Genomic DNA, 14,835 nt, shown 5'->3' with positions numbered 1-14,835 from the left:
TACGGTTCTCCTGCTATTACCACTGGTCAATGAACGTGACAGAGTAATGTTCGCATATTAACCTGGTGGCCAATTCTATCGATATACCGTTAGTACTCTTCGTAACTTCCTATTATAGTTCTTTTTTTTTCTTACTTTAAATACTGCCGTACGTTTTGTCTGTATGGAAAAGGCGTACCTATGATGCGATAGCGCCATGATTTATCGATGATATAGGCGGCCAGCAAACAAGCCAAAGGGTATGGATCTTATCCTTTAGCTAAGATACATATGTAACTCAAAAGCAATTCAAATCAGTGACACATGCTTCATCGCTTTTCGCGTTATGACTTTGTCTATACGCCACCCGCATGGCGTCGGGTCCATCGGGAACTGCTGATCATCTTCCAGTAGTTGTGATCTTTCTGTTTGCGCCAACGTGCTCTTAGCTTCGGAACTTTTCTGGTGATCTGAGGCGAATCTGATCCCCGTTCTATCATAATCTCACCATCCGATACCTCTTCCTCAACATTACCGACGACTTCAGATACTACGCTCTCTATTCCCATATATATAGATCCGATTCTGCAATGCGATCTCTTCCGAGGCGTACGATGTTAGGATTACCCCTCTACCACCAACACTGATAATGCCCGTTGCTGTGGTCTTTAAAAAGTAGGGAATATGAGTGTGCGATCCTACCTGCTTCATTAATCGATGCAAACAATAAGATTATCGACATAATAAACTGCTGCTTTTTTTTTCATATCGAAACCTTACATAGGTTCTTATATGCGAGCCGTCTGTGGAGAATGGAGCCTGTAAACATCGTTGAAGCAATCGTTTGTTTTTTCAATGAAGCGGTTCACGGTGTAACGCCAAATTGCATTCGTATAGGCCTTCTACGACGAAGTCTAGTCCTATACCCAGAAACCTATGTGGCGACGGTTATCCATTTGGATAGTTTATTATAAAACAGCATAACCGCATTTGGGACTCAGAGAGCCCCGTAAAGCTTGTCTCATCCTTAGGACGTGACGATTATGCGTCAGTTGAATTTCGTCTATACGTAGATAGGATTTAACGTATTTGCGTTTGTTAATTTTTATTGGATACTGTATGTAAAGTATATGTATAGCAAAACGGGTCCACTCGCAGCTCACTCCGTACGTTAGTTTAGGTTAAAATTAGGTAAAATAAAAAAATCAATTGCACAAAGGTATCGGACGTCTTGAGAGAAGCAGAAGGTGAGCGTACAAAGGCCAATTATAGAATGTAAAACTACAAAGGAATTGTATGACAGCGCGGGAACGGCACATCATTATAGAAATAGCTTTACGTCTATTTCGATCGATAGATTCGTTTGTCGCCATTGATGGATGGAGATTACAGTATTGATAACGGCGCGTGCTCAATTTCAAGTTGAAAAAAAGTTCCCAACAAAGTTATTAGCGACGACGATGTACAGCGATACGTCCGTATAGAGTTAGAAGACAAAATCGTAAGTAGAAATTTAATGTCGAACCTTTCCCAGGTAATAATCATATTATTTATAAGTAAGATAGTGAGATACTTCGTTGCTACGAGAAAAAAAATTACTCTGTTCCGCTGTTCGAATGTTTGATTGCGTTCAAAGTAAACATAAAACCTATAGTATTTTAAACATAGGTTGTTAGAAGCTCTATTTGTTTTGCTGATAGCCAACATGATTTGTAGGGAGATGCATGACGTTGTACGAACTAAGATGGAGAACACCTATATAGCATTGTAATGGATATTCGTTAGAGTACCAAGATGGCAAAACTCGTGTCTTAGACAGTAAATATTTAGCTAGAAGTGTAAGCTTATAAAGGGGCATTAGCTATCCGTAAAGTATGCGCAGGTGAATCGAGGTGGGTCAGCTGATACGCCCTCTTTGTGCGCTGCCGTATATTTTATAATAAGTCTGGGCTACGTTACTCCATGCCCAACAAACATGTCCTTCATTATATGTATGTCACGCATTTCTGCATTTTTTTTCTGTAATTTTCGGCCGCGGTCGATGCACTTCCGCCTGCCAGGGCTTGTTCCCAATTGAATAGCTACATACATGTTAATAATTAAACTGCGTAAAGATTCCTTGCCGGAAACGAAGCGTAGTTGTTTTTCTACTTAAGCAAGGCTAGAACTGTGTTTTATCTTTGAGACAGGGTTGACGTTATAAACAAACAATCTCATTCTATGAGTACGTACTTACTCGTTTGAATTTTCTATTTAATGTCTGTTTTTCAACTGTGGAACAATGGTGAGGATAGCATATACAGCGAGCCAGTGTTACATGGAGCAAAAATTACGAAAACGTTCAATGATATCAGTCGAAGGCCAAATAACATTATATAGCTTGCTCATTGCTCAGGCAGAGGCTGTAACGGATGAAACTATTGAAACAAAAATTTACATAAGTGAACAAACACGCTATCTGTTAACGTGTCCGCGTACGTTTTTCAAAAGGAAGGCAAAATGCACGCGACGACCAAACTAGATCGAAGGCAGTGAGCCAGCAGGTGACTCGAAATAAAAATATTACATGTGCCATTTTTTGTTCTGTATCTTGTCTAGGATGTGCTTAGATCAAATTAGACGCAGAGACACTACGTCGCTCTTGAGCTCACTGGTCGCAAAAGTTTAGACCTTAGCTATTTGGCATTATGGACAATGGGCCTGATAAGGGAGGTTGTATCGAAAAGTTTTAATCTGACACGCGCTATGCGTACGATTTTAATTGGCAACGTTCAAGTTCACTGAGTTTGATCCTGGCGCAAAAAATTTTAGCCTATATTACAAAAAATCTTATATAGTCCTAGCAAGAAATCTGTTAGGCATGAAGATAGATCGAAATGTGGAACGCTTCGTAGTCTTCGCTGCGAGGTGATGTATGCTGCTTTGCAGAAGGGGGCTACTCTTTTTTGAGATTCTATGTTATCCTGAAGCTGCAACTGTAGTAGAAGCCTGCTTCTAGGCACCATGTTGAAAGCAATTTTGAGGTCACTAGCGGAAATCTAGCTAACTAGTAGTAAACTATTCTCTAAAATCTAAATAGTAAACTATTTATTATTTTGGGGAATTACAATCGGCTCTTCCCAACGCGATATCCTGATTTGCATAGTCCCTCCTATTTCGAACGAACTATCAAAATAGGAGCTACACACGTAACTGACGTGTATTGAGATTTATCCATTTTTAGAATCGCATTATGTTTCCGTTTCTACATATAGTTAATCAATAACTAGGCGGACGTTCGTATCTTTTTTTTTTCTAAATGGTTATTATATTAGTCTGCCTCGCAGCTAGCGATAATACATAGGGCTCAAATGGACAAAACTAGCATAAAAAAGCATTCAGAGTGTACTGTTTACAATAAGATGTACAGATAGCACCCTCTGTGCCGCTGTATGATCTGATTAATCTTGGCAAGTTTTTGGATAATATTTCAGATCGGCTGCGACTACAGAAGGCATTACCTCGCACCCTATTTCTTGTCTAGTATCTTCTGTATTGCAAGAAGCGTTTGTTTGCACATACCTCTGTTTGCGTTTTGCCTAGGTAAACGTCTTTGTGCGTGCGTGTCAGAGAGTACTTAAAAAAGGCGTATGTTTTTGATTTATGTGGTACGGCATATATGCCAGTGCGTTTCTTCCTTTCTGCATCGTAGCGATCAGTGTCGGTTTTCCACCCTATTGTGCACTTTGGCCGTTTCTCTCGTCCTCTCTTTCTCCTGCATGGCCTGACCTTGTTCTTCGACAACACTGTTCCATTCTTCCACTAGCACTCTATAACACATCGTTGTCATTTTTTCATTCTGCCAGAACAACAATAACGATATTACAGTGCAGCTGGTACGACGGCTGTGACGTCTGCAACGGGAAAATTCCGTCTAGCTGCAAGCACTGCCGCTATTTACGCTGTATGGATACTTGTGCGGTTGCGTGAATAGTGAAGAGCTCTGTTGTATGCTCAAGGATGTAAGCACAATAACTTGCGACACAGTCTGATGCAGGACCGTATGGACGTATGAGGTGTGGGGGGCGGAGGAGGGCACCCGGTATGGGCAAATAGGACCGGCATACGTTTGCCTACAGTAGCTATGGCCGACGATGTAAAACGCACTTGAAGAGCTTTTATGTTTAGAGGGATCTCTCAACCTAATAGAAGCATTTATGAATTGTGCCATGTTTACTTTTTGAGAGACCCAAATAAGGCAGAGACGAAAAAGTTATTTAGGTTGAAGCATGGACATGCTGATAGTGTATTTTAGAACACTCACGCTAAAGATTTCAATAAAAAGGCCAAACTTTTCCAGGGTAAACACACTTGTGAGTTTTGAATAAATAAAACTCACAAAAGCTTTCTAGAGATGCGATAGATCGAAGATGGTAGAATTTCTACCAGAAATTCGTACCTTATTGCCCATACTTGTCGCCCAGACGATTAGAGGTGTATTATTATTCCTAATCCAAGTTGAGATAAGATATGCAAAGCAAATATTTTGTGTACTTCCTCGATATAGACGTAGGTCTGAGTAATACGTTAGGTATAGAGGCTGCGCGCAGACCGCGGAAAAATTCAATTTCGGGAATATGGTTTATTGGGCTTAAACACTATTTGCATACAAAAAAAAATCTGAGGTCCGATTTGAAAGCAGGCGTGCGATCGTACCTCCCAAGGGTTTCAGACTTTTATTTTTCTTCGCGAAAGCTGACGGCACTCAATCATTACTGGAGTGGCTTCCGACAGTTACAACGCTGAGCGCCTTGAGATGGTAGTTCTGGGCTCTTAATCACCCTAGCAATGTTTAAAAAAAATTTATGTGCATGAAAACAGGCCTTCCGCTCGGCAAAGGCAAAAATACAGCTCCGCAGGAAACTGCCACGTTTCCCTTGTTTTTCTATAAAAATAAAACGATTGCGTTTAAAACTATGACCATCGAGCAGTTATTTATATTGTTTTAAATTTACCTTCTTATATAAACTGCCGCGAACGGAAAATTAAGAATTTTGCTATATCTTTGCATTGCAAATCGGTCGGAGGTGCGTGGAAAATTGCCATTCACCATCGTATGCAAAGCAAAAAGGGTTCACGAAAATCCATCCTACCCCTAATGGGTCAGATTGTCTTTAACTTCGGTATCATTACCGAGTGGTACATGAGCATGTGAAACCATTCATTGGTAAATCAAGATAGAGCAAGGCCATTGAGACAATGTTTGAATTAGCTGCTTACCACCACACACGCAAGTTTTTTTGTTTCAACAACAGATGCAGATCTTTCGCCATAAGAAATTATACTATTACATCCATTCATGTAGCGTTATCATTTAGAAATATTAAGAATACGATTGTCAACTCTGTCCATGGTGTTTCGTACGATAGCAAGCGGGATCTGATACTACATTTTAAAAGTACGAGCCGGCCGACTTATCCTTGTATGAAATAACTAAAACGTGTTCAACTGTCACTTCTACTTTTACTGCTACTTATTTTAAGAGTGTCTGAACGGTACGTTGAATTCGAGGTTTGAGCAACGAACGCTTGTGTCACGAGGGCCAACGATGGGGCACTACCTCCACAGTTACGCAACACTGCGAAATATTCCAACGTGATCGAACGTTGTAATCCTAGCCGGACTAGTTCTTATCAAACCGGCCCTTGATCGATCCTTGAAATATATCAGCCAAAAACTAATTCTGTGTTTACATAGAGAAATTATCGCGAGCATGTACTATCTTATAAATAATGACTGTGTGATATAATGCGGACAACTCTAAAGATTTTATTGTTTTTCTCTCGTTTAGCGCTTTCAAATCTATTAATTTCAAATCGTAAATTCTCACACTTATGAAAACGTTAATTTCAATAATATTACATTTCCCGTGGGTCTCGCTGGCTCAGGTAATTCCTCTAGCTTGGTTTTTGGTAAAAAAAAAAGTTGAAGCTGTTGGAATCGTATGAAGTTGCCCAACAGCTATGATTTTCCTCTAGCTGAAGGGGTTTTAAGATCATTTTGCGAAGTTTATTTAGATTGGTGGCGAGACACCTTCCTGTACTATTTGTAGTGCAGTGATGAGGACGATGACTGTTGATTAGCGAATATAACTGAAGGCTTTCAATTTTGCAACTATAAAAAAAATATGGCCACTTTATGAATTGCTGTATGGCTGATTTTCTAATCTACATGTGATGAGGTATAGCTTAAGGTGAAGCCACTCGGTGTCAACGAACGAAGACAAGAGTTTTGCCTAAGCTTGATATTACCGTGCCTACTCCGTATCGCGATGCTCGATTGTGTTATCGAATTAAGAAAATGTGTTATTATGTTTTTTTGTGTTCTATATGTAATTGGGACACGTTTTCCATGTTCTATTTTATGACATCTGATCTAGTTGCAGCTACATCTTTTCTGCCAAATATTCCTCGCACACAATTCACAAGGGAGATTTACTCTGTTAACTGATATATTTTTTGTTGTACCTGTACTGGCATACGCCGTTCGGGGATGTCGTCTCGTCGATTTGGCAACTCCGCAGACAACTAGCGCGTCATCTCGATAAGTATGTAATTTTAGTAGTGGAACATGTACAGGCCCAACTATCTTCGACGACGGTCGAAAATTTTCTTCCATTCTATAATAATAGACACCCAGAGGGCATTTTTTCGTAGCCAAGCTATCTTGAAAGCTCTGTCCATTAGCACCCTTTTTTAGCTTTAATTGCTCTGACCAGATGGATAGATGATACTTTTCCCATGATCAGAGATACATTCTTTCAGATCTGGATAGCCGAAGAAGTGGATATTGACTCTTAGTGTGAACGTTGTCCTGTCTCTTACAACTCCACCTTTACAGGACACGATACGTCAGTTTGTCAGCTATGGAAATATTCGTATTGATATATGTAGATACAGTTGAAATAAACCGATTCAGAAGTTGTTATGTTTATTTTGTTCGAACGATGCACTTTTGCACTGCCCTTTAGCTGTAAAGAGCAGTTTTTCGGAGAAAAACACGCATCTTCGATATTTGCTCAGTCGTTTTTTTGTCACCATCAATAAACCCTATGTTTAGATGAAAAACGCAGTCGAGCGTGAGGGGCCTGGTGATTTCAAGGATGACACCTTCAGTCTAGAGAATTCACTGAAATTGATCTTGCCTATTAATTATATATTTAGTTCTGTTAATATTTTCACTGTAATTATATGATCTTATTGAGGTTATGCTTCTCCTGGTTTCATTGATTTTTCAGATTATACTAAAAATATTATTTAATAATAAGTATCTAAAATATGTGAAATTATATAGATATATAGGTGAATACATAGAATTATATGATTGGAAACTTCAGTTAAAGTCGTACTTGTCATGACCAGCAACATCACCGTTCTGTCTGTATTTATTAGACGGCTAATAGTTTCAACTCGTATGTATATTCCCCAGGATGATGCTCAAGGCAATGTTTGTGACAGTATTTACAAATATTGTTCTGAGTCAGCGTAAAATTATTATCTTTCCAATAGACTGTATAGTTAGCTTTACGTACAGCAAATCTAGTATTTGCATTTTGCCTTTTTCGCAAGAACCGTTCCAGCTGTCGTTGACTATTGCCAGAGCTGAAGGTCCACTGTGGTTTTTCTTCATCTTCTTTTAGCAATATCTACACACAATATTTTTTCGACGACAGAAGTCTGGATAGGGTGTGAAATGTCTGTTAAGGGCTACACTAGCGTACTAGCCGTACGAATTTGCAACGCGCGTTTCCAAAGTTCACGTCTTATCCCGGCCAGTGCCTATACGTCTTTTGTAGGAAACAGTCTTAAGGACATTTAAAAGCAGTAGCAGGGGTAATCCTCCTGTTACGAAAGGCATATATATATATAAGCCGCAAGTTTTCGTGAATATCAGATCGAGGTGGTCACATCCAGGACCTTACGCACCCGCTCTCCACGCTATTGTTGAAGGAAATTGTATTTGACGATCTGATTGCTTGACGTACTTCGAAATTATGTAACTTTTGAACTAGTTGGACCGGAATGATGATCTTTCAATAAGTGTTAGCGGTACCGTTTTTATTTTTTTCATTCGCCTCAGCGCATTAATAGGTTCTGGACAGCCATATACCTTTATTCCTGTTCCTATATATAATTTCCTTATCAACGGCTCTTCGAAGCAAATCTGTAGCGAGGTATTTATGCCCCAGTCGTACTTTAAGGGCATAGAAAACCCCATAGTATACTCACATTCATATACATCTTCAAAATAGCACCTGATTGTATAGAGTTTATAATATTGTGTTGAAAAGATTTTCTACGAACGATTTCGCAATGCCTGCGCAATGCGTTCATCGTTCGAGTAACCTAAGCAACATAGGCAGCCAATTTCAATAAAGGGTAATCATGACGCCAAACTCACGAAAGATCAATACCCTAAAACTGGGAACATGGTTTAAAAAACACACAATCATCTCTTCCACAAGACAACTGCGACTTCAAGATTTCGACACTATAATCTTACGTTGGGACAAAGTGGCTATCACTGTTTGAGAGAGACTAATCGACTTCCTCGATCTGTTTATATTTGCACACACGCACAACATACACCAAGCAAGTTTTGTTTATACACTCTTGCTGGCAGTAGTCAAAGCTTTCGATACGCAGGTAAACAAACAATAGGACAGCCTAATATCAGAGAGAGTTCCATACGGACAATATCCTCCTTTTCTACGTAGGCTTCTCACATATGATCCACATTGGAAAAACATTAGATGCTACCGAACACTATCCTAATACTTTTCTCTAAACTAAAGTTATTCCAGATCCGGTAAAGCAAAACTGTGTTGAAGAGATCCTCTGCACCATAATCTCGTTAAAAAAAACTCCCCTTCTCCGTTATCATTATCCGTCTTATCCTGACGAAGGCTTTTACTGCAGTGCCCCTAGCACTATATTTGAATAAAGCTACTGCACTATTTCAGTCACCCCCTTACACTGCCACGTTATCTCATTGCCCTATTTCGTAACTCGGTCAGATTGATTCCATTACTTTAGTCCGAGTGTTCCATTAATGCGTTCAAAACTTTCTGGGACCATATAGCGAATATTCTGTGGCCTCCCTCCTATTAGGCCAGCACTGTGTTACGGATCATTCCCTAGCCATCGCGGTTACTTCGCGATCTCAATGAGAAGCAAACTTTTAAGCTTCCATGCAAACATTAGGTCAAGTGAGAAACCCAATAAGTAACTACTGTGAAAACATCTTCAAACAACAAAAAAACCACCGGAGGTTTCTTTTGGAGAACTTCATACCCGATTGCATTTGACTGTGTTTTTCACACGATGTCGAGATTGCCGCGAGTAGACGTTTCATGGATCCTTAACTGTCCTTAAGATACTTGTACAGAAAGGCTATCTTGTCTCAGTCTTCGTTAAGTACCTTTTGGCAGACTGATATTGTTGTGTTACCATTCAATTACTGTATATACTGTATATACTAAACACAGTTGCAGTCTGCCTCAGCAAGATAGGTCGTTACCTAGTTCACTCAGCCCAGAGCGGCTTGCGACAGTACCATAATATCTTTTCATTTATTTCTCATCTAACCGGTCTACGATACAACTAATCGTCGCAGAGATGATGACGAGTTAGAGGCCTGCAAGGCCCATATGACGTATGATCACAAATGAGTAGTGCATCAGAACAAGGTAATAGAATGGCATAAGATGATACTGTCATTTCGCCATCTTGACCCCCTGCAACGAATCATGCCAAATTATAATGTGCAGTTGCGACGATTGAGGGAACCCAGCGAGAGAAGGGGAATAAATTTTCCACTAATTACGGTAACTATACGGTTCCGGAGTGTTGTAGTAGGGCTCGTTAGTAACTTTAGCATATTCAGTTCCTTTGAACTGAATGCTTTTATTAGGAATTGTTAAGTTGCAGGTGTGCCTTACAAAAACAAGTGTTATGTTTCAATATATTTTTTATGATACATAGATGGCGGCTTATACTGATAATAATCATCTCATATAGATGGCAGTCAGCTCTGGTTATGCCAACCTGCAATACGCCCACGCCATGCCATACACTCACCTACGAATATGTTCGAAGAAGCAAGTTGGGGCACAATAAAATCATCTTAACCCGTGTTTCAGTCTCGCTCCTTCAGTATCTCGTTCGCTATTTATGTTTTTGCTGAATTAATTGCAACAGACGCAGTACAGACGGAGCTGTTTGTCAAAAAAAAAAACTAGTAGTTTTGGTTTAGTGTTGTAAGAATGGTGTTATTGGCGCCCTTGAAATAGATGAACTGAACATTACCGAATCGGTGTCTGCTGTTGCGAAAGGCAAGATGGCCAATACAAGTCTGAAATGGGTTTTCTATAATCCTAACTATAGGGCGAGCGGCCAATTCACGAGAAGGTCATGAGGAGGTTTGAGGTGACACCGTCAAGCAGTCAGTTCTAACTATCATAAAATTTAATGGCGGATAAAAATTATCCTAAATTAGATAAAATTCACACTTACAAATTTAATTATGTTTCACTTGTCACCTAAAATACCAATTTAAAATTCTGAGAAAATGGTACGACGACATCGTTTAAGTAACAAGTGTGAGGTCCCACATTAGTTGTTGCCCTCCCTGCCTTCGATTCCATTCATCTCTGTTGGTTCCCAATATTACTAGATGTAGTAAAGGAAATTGAAAATAATGAATAAAGCACGAGAAGGATAAAGGATCTTGTTGTCGGGCGCTTGACGGCCGCTGACGAACGCGCAAATCGGCAGGTCTTCATTCCGCTAAGACTGGCAGGAGTAGGTCACATTGCAGAGAGGCAGAGAAATCCGAGAACGCGCGAGCCTGAACCCTTCAGACTGAGAGTTACTGTAATGTATACGTTCCCAAGAACACTCTACCTGTGATTATTCTCACATGCGGTATAGTATAATCAAATACAATGTATTCTACGTGTATCAAATATGTCGTAGCAAATTTTCGCGCATACAGTTTGAGAATTTCTGAGCGGTAGCGTTATCTACTGATCCCATTGATGGGTGACAAAACACTTCTAAAAAAAAATCTAATTTCGATAAACACAGCCTTCTGCGTACAAGATTCTACGCGCTGCGCCTCCAAACCTAGCCCACAGGCGATTAAAGCGCCAACCCCAGCCTGGGTTGCAGTAACGGTGGCAGCTCACTGCAAGTGGTTTTTTCCCAAGTGAACGTCCAGTTGGGTTGAACGGCGAAAGGTACGTCCTTTGGCAGCTTAGCCGGTGGAAGGAGAAAGGTTCGGAAATCGATCCGTCAAGAAGAGGGGCCCGCCATCGGATGTAATGCTGTTCGTGGGAGAGTTATCTCAGCTTTCGCTCAACTCGGCTCGCTCTTGTTGGCATGAACAATTGATTTTAATTAGTGTTGACGTCTTGAGCTCCTAAGCGTGTCACAAGCTCTGCGAATTTCTGTATGTTTGGTAGGTTTAGGTAGTAAAAGACACTATTATCAATGAAACAATTTTCTACCGTTCACTTCGAAAATGAATGCCCACTAGTAGAATGAGTGGTAGACGGTCAGCTGCTGATGGTAACTGAAATAATTTCGTAACCGATACGTAAAAAGGAATAGTCCTCGAATATCATATCGATAGAATATCGGTGAAACTGGTATGTGAGATCAGAAATCGAGAACAGCTTGTGGATCCGAAGTTTTAAGGCCGACAAAGTAGTCCGTGTATTTTACCACGTTCACACTCTTGAACTATTGTAAGTCTATTTTTAGTCGTCTTCAATGGGTTCAATAAAACAATTCAAAGTTTTAGCTTTGAAGCAAGAATATTAGCATCAGACCCATGAGTCTATAGCTTGAAGGAGCAAATCGCGGCGGATTATCACTGCGTGAGAGCAACTGAAAGCAAGTCTAGTGCTTATGTATTTAAGCAGCACGTCTTCATCCACAGTAAAAAAAAAAAACCCATAATACTACCAATAAATAACTAGATGAACGGCCTCATAATTATTCCAATAGCTCATAGACGGTTGCCTGCCTTGGTGACGAAAGTAAACGGCTTGGGTATTTTTACAAGGAGCATATCGACCCTGTCCTTACGTTGTTGAAGGAAGCATTAAATGCCTGAGCAACGTAAATTTTACCGTATATCATGACTCGTTTACGTTACGTTGCTTTCGTTAGATATATGCTTATCTAATTTGGCATATATAGCGATACATTTGGTCATTGTTGCCGCGACACGGGCCGATTGATCATTCGACAACGGTGGCCGTTAAAGCCGATCGGCTCTTAACGTGTTGATAGCTCCCGCCTTAATCTTCTATTGATTTATCACTCGGAACTGATTTATTATATTGGCGTCATAGGGCAATGCAACCTGCGATCGTATCGTTCTCTGTTGACATTAGATATGTATATGCGTAGAGAAAAACGGGCCTTAACTAACATCATTTTCTACTAGTAGAACCTTAACGATTTTTTTTTTACTATTTTTAATTGAAATTAATAATTATTCCGAACCAAAGCGGCTGGTAATTTTGGCTAGGGCCTGATCTTTTTCAAAGAAAAATTATGCCACTATCACTCAATTAAAATTATCTATACCTTAAGCTCATGTTAAATAAGTTCATGTTCGTGTTATGCAATACAACTATGTAAAGCAGACTGTTAATACTTAGTCTGTCTTTTCTCGTGTTTTATGTTAATAAATCGTATTTTTATGATAATAATCTTCTCTGGTTTGGCTCCGTTGCTCCACTTACTTTTCGCTGAACGTTGGGATCTTGTAACGATACACATTTTACCAAATCGGCCTGGTTCAGTGTAGCCGATCAGGACCTGACTGACTATCTTGGACGACTGCACTTGGAAAACAAGAATACGTTCCATTTGATAATACTAGCTAACAATCAGTCTATAAGTAACATAGATTGACGGTAATCTGAATTATAAGGTGGATTTAAGTCTAGTTAAAGTGTGTCTACTGCAAATTATGTAAAAGCAAAAAAAAAAGTATTTTCCGAAACACTTATCTCGAGCGAGTTATATAGAGCTATATAAACAACGCACCTCAGTTGTCCTCTAGCTGCCTCTGCCTTCGGTAGAAAAGAGTCAACCTTTCGACGTGAAGTTGCATGACAGCGCTAATCCTACGTAGGTGAATCTTGAAAGGTATGAAGACACATGCTAAGTTCATTGTCTCCAACAGAGAGACATTTACTATAGTGTTTTCACTCTCAAAGTATAAAGGAGGGAATAGGAATCGACTGGCGAGTTAAAAATAACATCGGTGGAGCTAGATTCGATCACCATGAAACAAGCTCTGACATAACTTCATTTTATCATTGACTGTCCCAAAACTTTAGAACCTTTCATCCACCTCGTTGTTTATTTACCTCAACGATCAGTACCGTGATTTCAAGCATACGGAGTAAAGCAGATTTATTCGTAACCAGTAACTGGGCGATGTTTTCAAACGTTTGCTTTTGTCTATAGTAATTGAGGTAAAATCTTTCCCATCCTAGAAGACACGCGACGTGGCTGTGAGCCGTTCGCCTCTTTATCGCGTTGGCGACTAGGTATCAACTACCTATCAAGTCTAAGTATCAACTACCGCATTTCGATAACCTCGCAAAGGCCTATACATGTCCGTTACTTAGTCCCACCTGAAAATGGTCGGGGACGATAGGCCTAGTCTCTAGCCGATAACGTTTAAAAAAGTATCGTACTACCTATTTCGTCAATAGAGTCTATTACCGAAAAAATACCCTAGAAAAAATTTAACATGCGTTCGTATAGATATGCCTGGTTGACTTGTTTCGGTATTTATGGTTTGGTGATTATTTGTGTACATAGCATAAACTATGATTAGGCAAAGGGACTCAAAACACACATGAATTTCTCATTACTTCTCCGGAGTAGTCCTCTGAAAAATTTCACGAGTGTCTGTGTTATAATAGCTCGTAACCTCGCAACATAGAAACAGACAAGAGACACAAGTCTGATATAATTCACTTTTGTACGAATAGTAAAAGTTGACTGTGATCGGCCAAGTTAGGCATCACCCAAACCAAAAATGTCAAATAATAATTCATAATGGAGTAAATAAGCGTTATGGATGTCCTAGATTGCCATGCGCCAGCCGTGGGTAAGCGTTATCGCCACAAGTTCTTATCGAAGCTACAGTTTAGCTGAGCTTTGCGGAAGTGGACCATATTTGTCTTAAATCTTTCTTGAATCGACTGCTTCGGTTAATAACCAGGACATCGGCTGTATAGAGGTACCTCTTCAGGCGTCTTCGACTTTCGCTCAATAGGACAAGAAACAGCAACGAAATTCCTCAAGGCCGTCCATAGTTGAAATTTCGTTCTCCTGCAAGACGATTTCAAAACCTTAAGGGAAAAAAATGCTTCATAGGAGGAGATGGCTAGCGTTCTTCTTCTAAGATATGACAAACCTAGGTAAATCGAACTTGCAGTTCTGGAAATCTCGTTGACTACAGCCATTTGTACATGATTCAAACAACGTATTATACGATCCTCTAAATTAGAAAAGGACGTGAGGCCTAAATAAGCATATTTCGTCGGCTTGAGGAGTTTTTCGTCGTTCTCTATAGGCTCAGCCGGCTGTCACTTTAGTTCACGTAATGCTGATACATTTAATACAATGTTAATATAATGTCTATGTCCTTGCTTGAATATAGCCTGAACAGAAGCTTCGTTGTGATACCTACATTGTTTGAACACGTGCATATAGACCTGCCACAATTTCCGACCCCTGCTTATACTCTATGCTATTTATCCTGAACTTTTTCTGGAAGCTA

General features: G+C 39.9%; 1 protein-coding gene and 1 long non-coding RNA gene across 3 annotated transcripts in view; one reads left to right on the top strand and one right to left on the bottom strand.

The window, feature by feature from the left end:
- The window catches only part of LOC111243973 (uncharacterized), a 74,447-nt gene that overhangs the window by 836 nt on the left and 58,776 nt on the right, over positions 1 to 14,835 (top strand). The gene's annotated exons all lie outside the window — the stretch shown is intronic.
- Positions 10,719 to 13,429, bottom strand: LOC111243974 (uncharacterized). 2 transcript variants are annotated; one of them, XR_002670704.2, is made up of 3 exons: positions 13,083 to 13,429; positions 12,776 to 12,872; positions 10,719 to 10,890 (listed from the first exon to the last, which is right to left on the bottom strand). It is a non-coding gene; the product is annotated as an uncharacterized LOC111243974 (long non-coding RNA). The 2 variants fall into 2 exon arrangements; XR_002670705.2 differs by lacking the exon at positions 10,719 to 10,890 and adding an exon at positions 11,299 to 11,390.

This window comes from Varroa destructor, unplaced genomic scaffold (genome assembly GCF_002443255.2).
Source record: "Varroa destructor unplaced genomic scaffold, Vdes_3.0 BEIS01000002.1, whole genome shotgun sequence".
Taxonomy (NCBI): Eukaryota; Metazoa; Arthropoda; class Arachnida; order Mesostigmata; family Varroidae; genus Varroa; species Varroa destructor.
The sequence above is the reverse complement of the archived record's forward strand: the minus strand, read 5'-3'. Positions and strand labels throughout refer to the sequence as shown.